Here is a 19,659-nt window from a genome sequence, read left to right on the forward strand (position 1 = left end):
AGAAGAGAAACCAAAAGAAAAAAGAAGAAAAAGAAATGAACAAAGCCTGCAAGAAGTATGGGATTATGTAAAAAGACCAAATCTACGTCTGATTGGGGTACCTGAAAGTGAGGGGGAGAATGGAAACAAGTTGGAAAACACTCTTCAGGATAACAATCCCATTATTTTGTTTGTTACAAAACATTACACTTTCATGCAAATAAACTCATTCTCCTCATCATAGAGTACATTCTTGCCTGTTTGAATAGCTGAGATGAGCAAGTCACAAAAAGCACACACATGTATTTTAAAGTAATTGCAATGTGCTTGTGAGCAAACCTAAGTTTTATACTGTGGTAGTTATCATTGCCCCATAGAATACCATGGTTTAATTGTGGATTGGTCAGGATAGATAATGTTGTTCCTGTGTAATAAAATAAGAAGTTCAAATGAGCAGGGCATTAGCTATTTTCCTACAATAATGGAGTCACCAATAAACAGATAGAGTCCTAAAATTATGTTGGTAAACAACTGGACTTAGGAACAGCATTTTATTCAGTTTTTACCCCTTTTTCTTAAGAGCACAGAGTACTTTTCAAATATTAGCTGGTATCTACTTGTTCCCCTGCAAAATTATATTGCTTAGAATAGATTTCACATGCCGCTCTCTTACTGACTTTATCCAGGAAATGGAGTTCTTGCAATGGTACACTTAGAGCTCTCAAGGAGCCCCTGGTTCCTTTTCAATTATATCTGTTAAATATAAGGCTCTGCCTCTTATGGGGAACAATTTTTAAATTTATCTGAGGGCCACATGGCAGCAGATAAATCATTACACATAAAGAACTACAGAGAAACTGTGACTTAGAAATCAAATAGCCTTTTGAAAGTTAGTTCAATAGAGAAGCAAAAAGGAAGTCTAATCCTTCAGAGGAGGTGACTTTGTCTAAGCCAATGGATTCTTATTTAGTAAAGGAAATGAAAATGAAATGGATCCTTCCTATAAAGTCAGGAATAATTTTTCCAATTTGATTACCACTGATGATTTTCCAATGACATCTCTGAAGGCTATCAGGTAATCATTGAGGATTACAGGAACTGTGGACTGGGACCTTTTTATTACAGTGTTGTTATTTCACAAAGTACAATCAAATTGCCATAAGCAAAATTATTTCATGAGAAAATCTTTTATGAGGCAACTCCTTTGGCAAATGCAAGAGTGTTTGAGGACCCGCAAACCATCCCACCCTGATTCCTCCCACGACAGTAGCAGCATTAACTTTGGGAACAGACAGAGGTTTGAGATCGGGGAACTTTGACCAGTTTTGCATTTTGGCCCAGAACATACACTTATTCCAAAACTTAAGAATATAGAATCGTGCTAATTTCTTGTGCTTCTCCTTACTACTTTTTTCTTGCTCACAAGAGCTTTCGAATGCTAATGCAGAACTGGAAGAGACTAGTGAAAAGCTGGACTTCTTTTCACTGATTTGAATGATCCACTCTAACAGATTTATCATGACAAGGTCCAAATGCTATTAGGAAATTAATATTCTTGCAGAATAAGATGAAATCAATGTTTTTCCATATACCTTATTGATTGTAAAATATATTATCATATCTTAAGATTACCTTATTTAGAAAATTTAAATAGATATAGATAATTTCCACATATGTGCACCGATATTATTTAAGGGTTTTAATTTGAAGAGTTTATTATTTGAATGTTAAATTTTCACATAGCAATTGAGAAATTTGAAGTAGGTTTTAAAAATAATTTCAAACTGTAATTTGGTAATATATGAACAATAGATTATTCTATTATCCTTCTATTATTTTAGCTTTTGCACACAACTATTTGTAAAACTAAATGTGATGATTATCCACTTAAACAGTAACTTTCTAAAAGGGAATTGGTAAGATGATAAAAAAAGGCATTATTTTATCTTCAAAGGAAATGATTGAAGGGTTTTAACTTAAGTAAGATATACTTAGAAATCTTAGTTCTGTCTCAAGATATGCCCTAAGAATACATTTATATAATGTAATTCAATATTCTATTTATTTATATAAAATATCTAATTGGGTCTTAACTTGTTCAAAGATCAGACAACTTTAATTAGCTTAGAAAGAAAGTGAATCTTTCTAAATTTAAAGCGATGAAACATTTACATGGTGATGCTAACAAGGGGTGTTTAGAGTGAATCAGAATAAGCAATCATTGCATTCTCCCATTTGATCCCAGGACACTATACCAATGAATATATGGACCAAAGATGGTATATTCCTTTCATTCATTCCTCTGCCCATCCATTGCTCAAGTTAAAGAAAGGAAATTTATGATAAGACATAAAATTCTGGAGTTCTTAGATTTATCATGGGAGAGGTGATGGTAGACAGTTCTTAAGCAAATTTAAAAAATGCTCTTAAAATAATCTGCCTTTATTAGCCTTGTCTCTCTTTATAGACCCCCAGTATCATGAAAAACTATGAATCGTGCTGCAGAATACTCTCTGTATTCAAGTTCTAACGCATGGTGTTCTTCTTAGTAACTCCCCTCACCACAGCCAAAATTCTCATATGTAGCTCACTGTATACTAAATTAAATTTTAGGTGTATCACTACTTGTTCTTTCTACTTATTAATTCAAGAACAGTAGATCCAAGACTGACTAATCATTCTCTAAACGTTATGTGACCAGAACTCTAAAATAATACCTGTGATGGGCAAAACTCTAAAATGGCGTCCAAAATTCCCATCCCCTAATGTACACACCCCATAAAATCATCTCTCCTATAGAGTGGGCAGACCTATGAATGTATGATGGGATATCATACCTATGACAGTGTTGCTAATCAGTTGACTCTGAGTTAATCAAGGTAGATTTGTGTGAGTAAGACTGACTTAAATAGGCAAACCTTTTGAAAGATGGTGATGTACCAGAGAGACATTCTCCTGCTGACTTAGAAGCCAAGCAGCCCCATTGTGAATGTCTGGCAGAGAAGGCCTGGTATCTAGGACAGGGGCTGGCATTTAGAAACTGAGAGTGTCTCCTGGCTGATGATCCAAAAGAAAGTGAGTACCTCAGTCCTACAAACCCCAGGAATTTAATTCGGCCAACAACTTGAACAAAGCTGGAGAGAAACCACACACTTTAGAAAAGAACGTAGATTGGCTGGCACTTTATTCTCAGCCCTGTGAGACCCAAAGCAGAGAATCCTATTAAGACAAGATTTAACTACAGAAACTGTGAAACAGCAAATGAATGCTTTTTAAATTACCCCAAAGTTAGTGACAATTTGTTGCACAGCAATGGAAACCTAATACAATACTCTGAGTGTTTGGAAAGTGAAAAAGCTTTCTTATCTTACATGACTCTTCTCTGATACTTTATTTCAGACCTTTCCCTGATATTCCATTTCTTTAGTTACTTCAGTGACTATTTGAAAGAAATATGGACTTGAAGCAGATGACTTGATTTTCAAGTGGTCTTTTCATTCAGTTTTAAATCTCACATTTATATCTTAAAAGTCACGGCAAGACCTTATTTTTTTGAAAAATATTTAGAGTATTAAATAGATACTAGTATGGTAGATTATTGCCAGGTAAATTTATCTGCCTTGTTAGAATATCTTAATTATGCTGTCAATTGAAAATTTGGTTTATGTGTTTTCCTAAACAAAATGTGCTGCAATATTCCACATTAGTTCTTCTACTGGTTCTTGCTCCTCAGAAACATGATTTGAAGAATGTAGATGACATATGGTTTGTCACATGTGAGCATCAATATGTTTACTGTTCTCTTTTTCATTCCAAAATTTTCAAACAATGTTTTTGATAAAAACTGCTGATTTTCCAGGAAGCCAGCTGCTCCTACCCTTGAGATAAAAGTAGTATCTGCAATTCCAGGACATACTGATGTTACTTGGCATCCTTTTAGTATAACACAGATCTCTCATTGTGAACAAGCCTTTCATTTTAAAAGCATCTGCAGACAGCTGACATATCTCTAATGCATTCTGTTGAAGCCTGTAATTTGTCTTGCTTAAATTCTCTAGGGAGTTAATCCAAGTCTTCTCATATATTGTTTCTGGATTGATTGTTATATCTGTTATATCTGCATCTATGCCAGATTCTAGTTTGACTTAATAATTTTTCTTGGACAAAAGTAGTGAAATGGTCCATTTGTATTGTGCTTTGAAGGTTCTTAACTAGGAATGAATGTTGTTGCTTTCTGGTTGTGTGTCTGTGTGATTATGTGTGTGCATACATGTAAAAATCATTTTGGTAATCATAAAATCTATGTAATTTGGGAAGCATACATTATTAATTTCTGGAGGTTTTAATTTGGGCATAGAAAACAGAATCTGGAAATTAGGGTTTTAAAAGTTTTTGATTGAATACTTTCAATCATGGTTTATTTTCCTATTTTTCTACTGTTATTTGTTACTAAGATATTTTACCTATAGATAACACATGCATGTCTTTTCCCTCTAAAAATGTTCTGTATTAACTTGGACGTCAAGGGAAAGCCTGTCCTTTTTGTAGTGAGTTATAAGTAGTAATAGGTTGAACTGAGAAGGCTCAGAATGATATTAAATCTATTATTTTTCTATGCTTCTCACAATACCAGTCAAAGTTTCTGTTGGAAGCTAATACTGCTCTTATTATTTTCCTCACAAGAAATCTGTTCTTACATATAGCCCTAAGGCTGTTTGCATCTTTCCTCAAACCAAATGCATTTAAAATGTTCTCTTACATATAAATTTGTATGGTTATAGAATTACTGTAGCTTTTCGGATTTTGGTCATGTATTAATACTCCTCAAAATATATTTCCATAAATGAAGATTTTTAATATAAAATTTATATAACACAATATTAACCAATTTAAAGTGAACAATTTGGTGGCATTAAGTATATTCACATTATGCAACCACCAAAATTATCTGGTTCAAAATATCTTTTTCACCCCTAAATAAAATATCATATTCATTAAGTACTTATTTCCTATTTCACTCTTCCATCAGACCCTGGAAACCAACAGTGTGTGTTCTTTTAGTTCCAAAAATTTACCTATTGTGTTTATTTCATACAAATGGAATCATACAGTATGTGACCTTTTTATCAGGCTTCCTATATAGTATGTTTTAGAGGATCATGCACAATGTAGCATGTATCAGTACTGAATTCCTTTGTATAGCTCTGTAATATTCCATTATGTGCATATACACATAATATGTACATTTCATTGTATGCATATGCAAAAGTTCTCAATGTGTTTATCCATTTGTCCGTTGATGGACATTTGGCTTGTTTCTACCTTTTGGCTATTGTAAATAGTACTGCTATGAAATTTTTGTACAAGTATTTGAACATCTGTTTTCAATTCTTTTAGCTATATATCTAGGAATGGAATTGTCATATATATATATGTATGTATGTATATTGAGTCATATAGTAATTTTACATCTAACCTTTTGAGGAATTATCACATTTTCTCATAGCAGCTGCACTATTTTACATTCCTACCAGCAGTGAAGGAGGCTTTATACATCCTCACCAACACTTGTTATTTATGTATTTATTCATAACCATCACAATGAGTATAACGTCATCACTGTGGTTTTAATTTGCCTTTCCCTAATAACTAATGATGTTGAGCATTCTTTCATGTGCTTCTTCACCATTTGGATATATATATTTTGAGAAGTGTATTTCAAGTTCTTTAAGTCCTTTGTCCAGTTTTTTTGGGGGGGGTGCAGGGGAGATTACCTCATTGAATTTTAGGAGTTCTTTATATATTTTGGGTACAAGATCTTATCAGATATATAATTTAAAAGTAATTTATCCCATTCTGTAGGTTGTCTTTTCACTTTCTTGATAATATCCTTCGATGACAAAATGTCTCAATTTAAGTCCAATTTATCTACTTTTCTGTTTGTTGCTAATGCTTTTGGTATCGTACCAAAGCATCTATTCCAAATTCAAGGTAATCAAAATGTATCCTTATGTTTTAAGAGTTTTATGGTTTTACTTCTTATATTTGGGTTAGTGATCCATTTTGAATTAATTTTTTTGTATATGTTGTGATGTAAGATTCCAACTTCACTTTTTGCATGTGGGTGTCTACTTGTCCCAGTACCATTTGTTGAAAATATTATTCTTCCTCACTGAAGTCTTGAACTCCTCAGAGTCAAGACTTGGAATCAACTTTTTTCAAACTTCTGTTTACATTGCTATTTTGATCTCCTCCCATGAATCACTAATGTTCTTAATGGCATCTAGAATGGCAAATCATTTCCAGAAGGTTTTGAATTTACTTCGTCCAGATTCATCAGAGGAATCACTATACATGGTAGCTATAATGTAATGAAACATATTTCTTAAATAAGACAACTTGAAAGTCAAAATTTCTCCTCGATCCATAGGTTAAATAATGGAGTTGTGTTAATACACAATTGATCTTCTCGTATGTCTCCATCAGAGCTCTTGAGTGACCAGGTGCATTCTCAATGAGCAGTGATATTTTGAAAAGAATCTCTTATTCTGAGCAGCAGAGCTCAACAGTGGCCTTAAAGTATTTATTAAACCATACTGTAAACAGATGTGCTGTCATTCAGGCTTTGTTATTTCATTTATAGAGCACAGGTAGAGTAGAATTAGCATGATTCTTAAAGGCTGTAGAAGTTTTGGTATGGTAAAAGCATTGGCTTCAGCTTGAAGTTACCAGCTGCATTCGCCCCTAATAAGAGAGTCAGCTTGTTCTTTGAAGATTTGAAGCCAAGTATTGACTTCTCCTCTCTAGCTAGGAAAGTCCTAGATGGCATCTTCTTCGAATAGAAGGCTGCTTTTATGTACATGGAAACATCTGTTGTTTAGTGTAGCCATTTTCATCAATGATCTTAGCTAGATCTTCTGGATAACTTGTTGCAGCTTCCACTTCAGCACTTGCTGCTTCACTTTGCACTTTTATGTTATGAAGATGGTTTCTTTCCTTAAACCTCATGAACCAACTTCTTATAGCTTCTAACTTTTCTTCTATAGCTTCCATACCACTCAACCTTTATAAAATTGAAGAGAGCGAGGGTTTTGCTTTGGATTAGGTTTTGGCTTAAAGGAATATTGTGGTTGGTTTGATCTTCTTTCCAAACCATTCAAACTTTCTTCATATCAGCAGTATGTCTGCTTCACTTTCTTATTGTTCTTGTATTCACTGGAGTAGCATTTTAAATTTTCTTCAAGAACCCTTTGCATTTACAACTTCACTAACTGTTTGGTTCAAGTAGCCTAGCTTTCAGTCTGTCTTGGCTTTTGACATGTCTCCCTGACTACATCTAGCCATTTCCAGCTTTAAAGTTAAAGGGAGAAACTTGACTCTTCCTTTCACTTAGAAAGCATCATATCATTATTGATTGGCCTAATTTCAATACCACTGTGTATCAGCAAATAAGGAGGCCAAAGGAGAAGAGAGATGGGGAAACTGCTAGTCAATGGAACAGTCAGAACAGACAGAACATTTATTGTCTAAGTTCACTGTCTTAAATGTGCATGGTTCATGGTGTCCCAAAACAATAGTGATAGTAATATCAATGATCACTGTTTAAAGATAATCAGAACAGATATAATAATAATGAAGAAGTCAGACTTATTTTGAGATGATAAAACAATGACACAGAAACAGGAAGTGAGGACATGATGTTTGAAAAATGGCTCTGATAGACCTGCTTCATGTAGGGTTGTCACAAGTCTTCAATTGGTAAAAAATACGATATCTGCAAAGCACATTGAAGAGAATAACAATAAAATGAGGTATGCCTGCCTATTTTAGGGTAAATTAAGAAATAAATGTGTCATTCCACTCCAAATTCAAAAGATAACAGGCTATGTCATGTGCCTTCAAATTGTTTTTTTGAAGTAAGAATGCCATTAGATTGACAAAAATTACTCCTCTTTTATTTCTATACCACTCCCCATAATCAGAGGCACTAATTTAATTTATGTGTTTTGGAAATTATATAGTATAAAAAGTAAAATAAAAATTTACTCTCACTTTCCATAGACTCCCTTTGTGTACATGAATTTTTATATTATTTAATTTAGTTAAACAATTATGAAGTCATTGATTATATTGTTGTTAGAGATAAATTTGACAATAAATACTATCACAATATAAATTTTGATTCCAGACATGACACAATAGTTTGCATTAGACTAGGTCTTTCACCACAATACTAAATAATGACAGCAGGAATATACACACACACACACACACATATACATATACGTATATATATACACACACACACATACATAAACATATACACATACGTATATATACGTATATGTGTGTGTGTGTGTGTATGTATTAGTTCATTTTCACACTGCTGATAAAGACATACCTGAGACTGGGTAATTTATAAAGAAAAAGAGGCTTAATGGACTCACAGTTCCACAGTTCCATGTGGCTGGGGAGGCTTCACAATCATGACAGAAGGTAAAAGGCACATCTTACATGGTGGCAGGCAAAAGAAAATGAGAGCCGAGTGAAAGGGGAAATTCCTTATAAAATCATGAGATCTCATGAGACTTATTCAATACCACAAGAACAGTGTAAGGGGAACTGCCCCAGTGATTCAATGATCTCTTACCAGTCCCTCCCACAACACATGGGAAATATGGGAGCTATAATTCAAGATGATATTTGGGTGCAGACAGAGCCATGTCATATCAGTAGTACATGTATATGTGTGTGTATATATATGTATATATGTATATACTTAAGAGTATATATATGAATTATACTGTTTCAAAGCATAAGAATTGACTGAGGGAGCCAGTACTTGAGGGGTTACTTCTCTGCCACAGTGATGAGAAATTCACTGAGTGATTCCCAAATTAACATGTTCTTTTCCCTAAGTAATATTATAATTCTCAATGCAAATAATAAAGACCAATCCAGAAGTATGTTGCTTCATGTCTGAATCATTTTTAGTAGGCATGGGAGACAGAAGGTGAATTTCCAGGTAGTAAAAGGAATGTAAGATTTCAGGAGCTGAGATATCAAAGAGGAGGAAACATACAGAAATTGGCTTAAAATGCTGTATATACTTCTCCCTGGCATGTTTATTGTTTCCCATGTATGCAAGGAGACACTCTTAGAATACAAATAGGAAGCAGCAGGTAGATAGACAAAGATCTGGTCAAACATATATATATATATTTCATATATATATTTTTATCTATGTATATTTCATCTATATAATTCATCTATATATATTTCATCTATATATATTTCATATGTATATGTGTGTGTATATATATATGGAATATACAGATTGAATTTTAGGACCCTTCCAAATAAAAGAGTCCTATTAAATATCCCAGGCTTTTAGATGAGACTACAGAAGGCTTTGTTCAAATAATAACTACTATGTAAGAGTAAACATTAAGAATAGTGCAAATTGGAAGTAGTGTTGACCAATAAAAGCCTAAAGCCAAGGTCAACTTAATCAAAATGATCTGCCTATTATTTATTTCTCTGCTAGAAGTAAATTGAATATGACTAAAGGAAGAAAATATCATCAAGATTCTCTGTAATGTCGTGTAGGAAAATTAAACAATATTGTCGATTCAATAATTATAAGATTTAACAGTAAAAAGACCAAAAGAAACAAAACCATAGGGCGGGGAAGGGGGAAAGAAAGTAGAAGAGATCTGTAAGGAATCAAGATATTGGAGTTATCACACAGGCACTTAATAAAACTATGATAAAATATGTCATAGAAAAAAGAGAGAAAAATTTTCCAGGGAATTACAGTCTACTAAAGAACAAATCAAATGAAAATTTGAATAATGAAATATATAAAAAATTAATAATATTTAAAAGATTCTTCAAAGCAGATTAGATGGAGCAAAAGAGAACAGAGAAGCAAAAGTTCAGTCAGTAATAAAATATTCAGATGAAGTGAAGCAAGAAAAAATACAGTAAACAAAACTGAAAGAAATATATGACACATACAAAGCATGAATATTCCACAACTATTCCGGATCCTAGAAGTGGAATAAGCAAGAAGTTGACAGAATTAATATTTAATAAACCTTGAAAGACACTGGCAAAATATGGCAATTTATAGATGTAATACAATCTATAAACTCTAAGCAGGGCACATCTGAAGAAATCAAATGTAGATGTCCAGGATGTATCACCTGTCAACCACAGACAAAAGCAAAAATTGTATAAGGCAGCCAGACAAAAAAACTGTCATATGACCTTCAAAGAATAAAAATAAAACTAATGACAGAGTATTCAACATAAACAACGATAGAACACAGTGGAATACAACTTTAAGGCACTTAAATGGAGACACTTTGTGTCTTTCCACAAAGACTAGCTGAGATAATATATAAGCAGAAAATCTGATTGTATTAAATATTAATGGGAGTTTTTTTCAGTCAATATAATGAGACTTGCAGGAATGCAGTAAATAATAAAGACAAACATAAAGGGTAAAAATGACATTTTCTCAATATAAGTATTATCTGTTTAATGCAATAATAATATAATGTCTTTTCTGTTTAAAATACACATGTAATTAAAATATATACTGACAATAACAATGCAGAATTTGTGTAAATAGAGTTAACATTGTATAATATTTTTGCATTGTTTGAGGTGTGTTAAAATAATCAATTTAAAGTCATTATAATAAGTTAAAGATTGTACAACGAAATATCTACAGCAACCACCAAAGGAATAATAAAAGATTGTAAAACGAAGAAGCTAAAGTGAGCATAAAATTAAGGATAACAACAATAATAATAGTAACTTAATTAATTTAAAATAATGAAAGAATAGAAAATATGGGATATAAAAAACAAATGGGATGGTGAACTTAATGCCAAATATATATCCATATATACCTGTTATTATATTAAATGTTAACAGATTAAATACTTCAATTAAAAGGCAAAGTTGATCAGAGTGCAATAAAACATTTATACACATACATATCGCAATTGACATAATTAAATCCAGGAATTTAATGTTAGTTTAACATTTGAAAACCATTCAATATGATTCACCTCATTAACAGAGTAAAACAGAAAAACCATATGATTTCAAAAGAGACAGAAAAAGCAACTTATGATAAATATGTGCATTTATGATAGCATAATCGTTCATTTCTGGCCATCTTCATAGTAAGCAAAATAAGATTGTCAAATATGTTCACAGGAATCATAAATCTTATCCAGTACCAAACTCCTGAAATTACAAACAGGATCAGATAAAGCAGGAAGAGGTTTGGGATAGCCAGGAAAGTAACTGAAGTCCTTTTTTCACTCTGACACAAGTATTGTTTTGCCCAGAGTATATGAAGTTTCCAAGTAATATTAACGGGGCCTCCTCAAAGCAGGGATCATTTACATTATGAAACATATCTATTTTTTTAATCTCAGAGGTTTGGCCCTTATATTCTCTAGGGAACCATGAATCAAAAATTAAAAATAATTAGATTAATTCACCATAAAATTATATGAAACCTGTGAAGTCCTGGTAAACATATTACAATGGGACTATCTTGTGTCATCCATCTTCCTGGGTATTGAGAGAGAAAGGAATGACAGAATAGCTTCCCTGAATAGTTTTTCCCAAGGTGGCTACCTACAAAATTTGGTAACAAACTTGCAACATAACAATGACGTACTAAAACTTTTCCCTGAGATATAAATGAGATAGGAAGTGTCACTATTGCTATTTCTATTAAAAGTTATACTAGATGTTTTAGCCATTGCATTATGGCAAAATATTAAGAAGATCAGAAAAAATTAAATAAACTTGTCATTCTTTGTAGAAAACATGATTACATACCTAAATAAACCTAAAAATAGCCACAGAGAGAGTGTATAGATCAATAAGTAAATTTTTCATGATTTATGAATACAAAATTGATATTAAAAATCCAAAAGTATTATCTATACTGCAACAAATAGAAAATGATATTTTAAAATGTCATTTATGATATCATAAAAAATAAGTCAGGAATAAATTGGATAACAGATATAAAATTACAAATCATATTGAAATAAAATTTAAAAGACCATGTAAGTGGAGGAATATATTCATGAATTATGCAACGAATAGTTCATGAATAGTAATACCCAATATTATAATGATGCCAAATCTCCCACAATTGAAATATGTTAAACAATTTTGATCAAATTCCTGTAGGTTATATATAATTTGCTCAAGTTCAAATGTTATTTTAAAAATTCATATACAAATTCAGGGGACCAAGATGATTCTCTTGAAGAAGTAGTGCAAAATAAGAATGTTTATGTATTCAGATCAAATCTGCATGGTGCAAATATAAGAAAATATACCAGTAGAACTGAAGGAAAATCACAGAAATAAGCCCACATTTAAAAGATGATTTGCCTTATGGCAAAGTTGCCACTACAATGCAGTGAGGGAATGCTGTCTATATTGTAATATTTCAATTAAAGTTTACAAGAAAATTCATAATATACTAGTTGATTTTTATGTATTAAATATTCATAAAAGTTGAAATCTATTAACTCACTTTTATTAATAGTATTTAAAATATTAAACTGAGTTTTTGGGTCAATTTTAACAGTCTTCTGAGAATCTATTAATATCAAAGTTCCTATCTAACTCAAAAGGAATGAGGACCTTAAAAAAGAGATTACTTCTTGATCAATACAATCACTTCCTTCACTGAAGAAAAGTGGCTCTAAGCTATACTGTAAACTGTTTATCACAGAATGAGCATCACAAATGGTATTCTGGGCTAAATTATCAAAATCTCATTTGACCTTTCCATCTATTTCAAATTTAAATGGGAGGTGTTTTCTGCTTGTTTGTTTTAATATACCTGACACTTAACAAAGAAAAACAAAATCTAATATTGGGATGATCTGAACAAAAAGGAAGTAACATCAACTACTAATTTCTCCACTCTCCAATACCTGAGCCCAGAAGAGGATATTGCCTTATTATCTCTGTGATGCTAGGTGCCATATTAAAGATCTGGATTAACTGAAGTTCTCATGAATATCAGGTGAACATGGTTGATGTCAATTCAATAGAGTATCCCTAGTCTGCATCTAGGCTATCATTTTCCTTTAATTTTTCAGAGGAGCAACATGAGCTATAGTGTGATCCTGTCTTCTCAACTCTATCTTATAACAAAGAGAAGGGTTGTATCTTAGTGTCTTATATTTTTTCCTTGGACAGTGTTAAAGAAGCAGCAGTTTAATTACTATGGAGCAATTACTTTATCATACTTTGAATTGTAATTTAGTAAATAAAAACATTCTTCTATCCAGTTTTCTGTTACTTTTACAGAGTTATCTCTGTTTCATGTTAACCAAAACACACTTAATATTTAATTTAATATGAGAGATAATAAATAGAACTCCTAAAAATCTCTGTGGAACATGTAATTTGGTAAAAGTTTATGCACATCATCAACTCACTGATAGCTCAGTTTAGGAAGTTTTAAATCAGGACATGGCTGAAGCAGTCAAAGAAAAAAAGGTGTATGAGTAGGGTAGGTACAATTACAGTCATATGCAAAGACACTTATCTTACTAACCAACAAAGGATTTATTCTATTAATTAATTAAATACATAGATGGAGCATCAGTTAAAATGTAGCCCGAAACTACTGAGGGCAGTGATTGTAACTGGGGACAATGATAGTAACTGGAGTTTAAAAACCACAAGTGCCCAGCTATACCTTTTTTGATGCTGTGACCTTATAAAATTTAGAAATTGAAACAAAGAATAACTTTCTTCTAGAATGCATTTCTAGCCCGTTTAAATAGACAAACCCTCATTCCATTTAGATGACAGTTGCTGATGGTATACCATGCATTCTCAGAGAGATTTAAAGTATAATAATATTAATTTCTAGAAATGGAGAAATCCTTCAGTCTGTGATAATGAAAGCTAGGCTATTAATTCAATTTATCAAGATGAACTTAGGACTTGGCATTTTAAGACACTTAAGTTTTTAAATTCTAAATGATCGTTCTTTCCGTGGTGGTTGTGAGCTTTTCCTATAGAAGTCAGTAGACCTGTATGTACCACTGTACAATCAGAATTTTGTTTAATGATTTGTTTTTACAGTGCAGTGAAATGGTTCCAGAATATTATCTATTAGAGTGTAATAGGAGCCCGCCTCTCCTTCATTTCCTGCTTCCACATGGAAGAATAACACTCCTAGCACCCTGCAGCATTCGTTCTTCTCCAGGGGAGAAAAAGTGAATTATCTGTTTGGTGAATGCACTTTTATCTCAGTGTTTTCCTCTGACTTTCACTCTTTGCTCGTTTTGTTTCAGGAGAGCATCCTTTGTCTCTGCTCTTCCAGCCTATTTTTCTTTGCAGAAGAGAGTCTATCCTTGAAATGGGGTGGAGACTCTGATGGGTCCCTGCAATTTGTCAGTGTTGTCTGTGCCTGGACGGCTGATTGCATTTAAATCTCCAGTTTAGTATTAGAAAGCCCATTTAGCTGTGCATCTAGTGTATGTCCTTCTATGTGGCTTTTGTCAGTAATAATGCTAACTTTTAGAATTCTGTCTGTCTGATGCCTATGTTTATCTCAAATACTTTTTGTTGTTGTTTGTTTGCTTGTTTCTGAGACAGGGTTTTGCTCTGTTACCCAGACTGGAGTGCAGTGGTGCAATCATAGCTCACTGCAACCTCAAACTCCTGAATTCAAGCACTCCTTCTGCCTCAGCCTCCCATGTAGGTTGGACTATAGGCTTGTGCCACCATAACTGGCTTATTTATTTAATTTATTTATTTTTTATTTTTTAGAGATGACATCTCACTCTGTTGTCCAGGCTGGTCTCAGACTCCTGGCCTTAAACAATCCTCCCACCTTGGCCTCCCAAAGCACTAGTATTACAGGCATAAGCTACTATGCCCAGCTCTCAATTACTTTGAATCTAAGGATGCCACTTGTTGGACCCCCATACCTGATGATTATTCTTAAAATTGTCTGTCGGTTAGCAAATGAACTCTTTGTAATGAAGGGATCAAAAGAATAATAGAATTTACAAAAGTTTAGCTCCCTGTTTTTCCGCATTTGTCAGTGTCAGAGCTTGCCCCAAATCAAGTCTTCTCTTTTCGATTCAATAGAGTTTAGAATAACCTTAATGTGGTTCTCAATTGTTTTTCTTTTCCAAATACAGTGCATTATCATTATACATGGAAGATTTTTCTGTAAAGTCATCAAGGACACTGAATGAGTGAATAATGAACAGTTGTTCCTAGAGGAAAGTCAGGCTTACGTTCCTGTGAGCCTCTGGTTGCAACATTTTTCTCAACTCTTCAATATATAACTTTGTTTTGTGTGTGTTTCTGTTTAAAGATATCTTATTTAATATATATTATTGATGTATTAACAACCTCAGATTCAACAGCACTGTAAGTCATGCCTGAATGGATCTTATCTAACATGCCTTCTCCATAAGGCGCATCACAGTCTTTCATTTGTAACACTAAACAGCAGTTCATTTATAACACTAAACAGCAGTTCAGGGTCATTTTAAATAGCACAATACCAACAAAATACACACAAAACATGTAAAAAATGTGGCAGTAAATAGATTATAGTATGAAAGCTAAAATAAGAAGGCAGAGTGTCTCATTCATCCCTCTCTGGAAACACCAGGCAATTTAATTTTTTGGCCACTCTGTATATGTCCATGAATGACTGTGAACATGCCCCATAGACTAATTTTTTTTTGTTGTAAGTACATTTTAATGAGTGGATGAATTCACAAATGTGGAATCTGCAAATAACAAGACCCAACTGTTAGAACGTTTTATGATATATTGTCTACTTTCTGAGAGTTCTTTTCTCTGCCTCTGAAATGTTATAGTAGAATAACAAACATACATTTTGAAAGTGCTAAATATATTAGCTCAATATAGAGTCAGTCAAGTGAGGCTTTTACAACATTTTCTATTCCTAACTTTATCTCTGGAGAAATATACAACTAGGGAAGACAAAACTAACTTTCTGCATGGAAGTAAAATCTCAACATGGTGGCAATACTTTAAAGGATTCTGTGAAATATTTAATCTGGCAGATTTTTTAATTTCAACACAGATTTGTTGAATGATGAAAATGAAAGAATTTTCATAACAGCAATTTTCTCTAGTGACTATCCAGTTTTTACTATCTCCTATGAAGTAGAAGCCAGTTATGCTGTAGTTGAATTACTTTATCATTTTCCACAAGGTAATAGTTACTTTCTATACTTTATCATAATTCCTTATATTAAACATTTCAATCAACCTTGTGTATGACAAGAGGTAAAACAAATGTAACAACTCCAAACCAGTCACTCCTACAAATCAAGTAAGAGCACATTACTTATTATTTTCATTGCTGGTTCAGAAAGCATTTTTGCTTATGTTTGTTCACTCGCCAATACAAGTCTTCATTATTGCCAATGAATGTTCATGTTTGTAATTCATTGGACCTCATATTAGAATATTAGACTAAAATCTTACCTACTTCCTGGGACTTACGGCACCACCTCAGCTACTTGTTTCAAGTGGCCAACTAACTCCTCTGCGCCCCAAAGTGTTCACTATCTGGAGCTGACCAGTCATTCTCCTAAGAGTGTTTGGATGTCCTTGCTAGCTGGCCCCAGGTGACCATGGTAGCCAGGCATATGCTCAGAGACTCTGTCACCTTTCACTTCTGGATTTGGATGAAACAACACGCTATACAGCATGAGGACTGATGTCTGGTACAGGAGCTGAAAGGACCCAATACTGCTGGATGGAAGTGTAAGGAAGTTACTTCCCAATGATGCAAACTTCAAACATGAAACAGAAGAATGACAGGATCAGAGACACATTGCATTTCTTCTCTGTCTCTCCTGTATGAGTCTGAGGCCAAATGGATATCTCTGCCGAATGACCTGCTATGCCGTTCTTCATGACTTATCGTGAAGCAATGGCCAGGGTGGTGGCATGTACCTGCACATTACTTCACATCTTCCAGTACCTCACTTCCCCTTTTCCACATTCTTTCTGGCCTGGGTTTACATCATGCAAGGAAAGGATTAGTGCATTCTTTCTCGCTTCCAGCTCTGTTCTCTAGGGAATCCAAACTAACACGGTTCTTAAGTTTAACGCTTCATCTTTTTCTTGCTAAGATCTAGGACACATAAGAGTTTATAATTTTTTTCTATTACCTATTTCTCTTAAAAATAGAAAATCAAGTTATTTTGTCAGTATAGGAGGCTTCTAATATTAAGAAGGAAAAAATATCCATGGACTTGAATGTGTAGTTTACATACAATATAATACTAACTTCACTTTGTAGACTTCTGCCTGAGAATAGAAAGGAGGGGGTGGACAGTTAATTTAGCTTGAAATGCACCTAGAACATTTGCAGAGTAAGGGCCTTTCATAGGAATATTAGCGTGCATTATATTCCATTCATGTATTATTCAGCACAGCTAATACATAAAATCCAACTCAGGTGACAACAAGTGATAGTCACGCACACTTCCACCTTCTCTTCAGTATCATCCTGTGAAATGCTTTTCTCTGAGCTCTACTCAAAGAAGCAAAACAGCAGGGGCCTCCACTTCACACATGCTCCCAGAGAGAAATCATGCTACACATTTTTCATTTAGAAATAAAAAATTTGGAATGAATCCATGGAAGTGAAAATACATTAGATAATTGCTGCTAAATGTCTGGCATTTTAATTTGAGGATTTGCAGTAGCACACTGCTCTTAAAATGGCAGTACATTTGACAGAATTCTGTCTAAATTTTTATGGATATCAGCACTTAGAATCATCACCACTGCTATTTTCCCAGCTGTGTAAGTATTCATCAGCTCTGCGTATTGTTGTATACCGTGATGACCCCTTTACAAAGTGCCTCGAGGTTCATTATGAATTTTAAGATGAATATTTAGCAGCAATTTACAGCTGTTTTATAACTAGTTTATATGAGGATGGATGGGATAATTAGTAGCAGATTTGCAGGTTCTACCTGAACAGGAATCAATTTTTGGATTTAAACATTTTCTGTATTTACATCTTTCTGTCCCTTTCTCCTTTGAAAATTTCAGAAGTATGTGTGACTGTATTCTAGTGTGTCATCAAACCTGGCCACTATTGCTTCTGCCATATGTTACATACTCCAGTGGTCTCTTTCCATTGCTCCTGGAACTCTCTCACTCTTCATTAGGTATCAGTTTCTTACCACATATCATATTATTGCCCTGCCTCTCTGTCTAAGAGATAATTTTTGTTTTAGGAATTACTAAAAAATATCTTTTTATTTTTTCCACATTCTTTAAGAACTATTTCCAATTTGGCCTAAATGTACATAATGTCTTTTCCAATTTCCAAAGCAACTTTTTTTATATAACTTTTTTTTATTATATTTGAAGTTCTGGGATACATGTGCAGCATGTGCAGGCGTGTTACATAGTTATGCAGGCGTGTTACATAGTTATGCATGTGCTATGGTGGTTTGCTGCATCCATCAACCCACCATCAAGGTTTTAAGCCCCGCATGCCTTAGGTATTTGTCCTAATGCTTTCCTTCCCCTTGTCCCCTGCCCCGAAACAGATCCCGGTGTGTGATGTTCCCCTCCCCGTGTCCATGTGTTCTCCTTGTTCAACTCCCACTTATGAGTGAGAATATGTGGTGTTTGGTTTTCTGTTCCTGTGTTAGTTTGCTGAGCATGATGGTTTCCAGCTTCAACTATATCCCTGCAAAGGACATGAACTCTTTCTTTTTAATGACTGCATAGTATTCCATGGTGTATATGTGCCACATTTTCTTCATCCAGTCTATCATTGATGGGCATTTGGGTTGGTTGTGTTTTCTATTCCAAGTAGTGCTGCAATAAGCATATGTGTGCATGTGTCTTTATAGTAGAATCATTTATAATCCTTTGGGTATGTACCCATTAATTAAATTGCTGGGTCAAATGTATTTCCTTTTTTTTTTCATTAAAATTGTTTTATTTTATGTGAATATGTTTATTTGGGAACAGAACAAAGCTGATGAGAAACAGCTGAATGAACATGTGGTTTTTAAAATGTTACATAACGAAAGAGAAGGAAACGGGAACAAAAATTAAATAGGATAATGCATGTGACACCAAAGTCTAGCTCCCCCAGATATTTAACAACAAAAACATCTATAAATGTTGACAATCACGTAGGGAGGAATTAGGGCCAGTTATCAAGTACTTGCTTTGTGACAAGCATAATGACCTATTTCATTATTTAAATCTTCAGCATAACCCTACAAGGGAAGTATTTTATTATGCTGCTTTTTATTTTATACTTTAAGTTCTAGGGTACATGTGCACAACGTGCAGGTTTGTTGCATATGTATACATGTGCCACATTGGTGTGCTGTACCCATTAACTCATTTACATTAGGTATATCTCCTAATGCTATCCCTCCCCTCTCCCCACCCCACAATAAGACCCGGTGTGTGATGTTCCCCTTCCTGTGTCCAAGTGATCTCATTGTTCAAATCCCACCTATGAGTGGGAACATGTGATATTTGGTTTTCTGTTCTTGCGGTAGTTTGCTGAGAATGATGGTTTCCAGCTGCATCCATGTCCCTACAAAGGACACGAACTCATCTTTT

The sequence above is a fragment of the Colobus angolensis genome, unplaced genomic scaffold (assembly GCF_000951035.1).
Source record: "Colobus angolensis palliatus isolate OR3802 unplaced genomic scaffold, Cang.pa_1.0 Scaffold275, whole genome shotgun sequence".
Lineage (NCBI taxonomy): Eukaryota > Metazoa > Chordata > Mammalia > Primates > Cercopithecidae > Colobus > Colobus angolensis.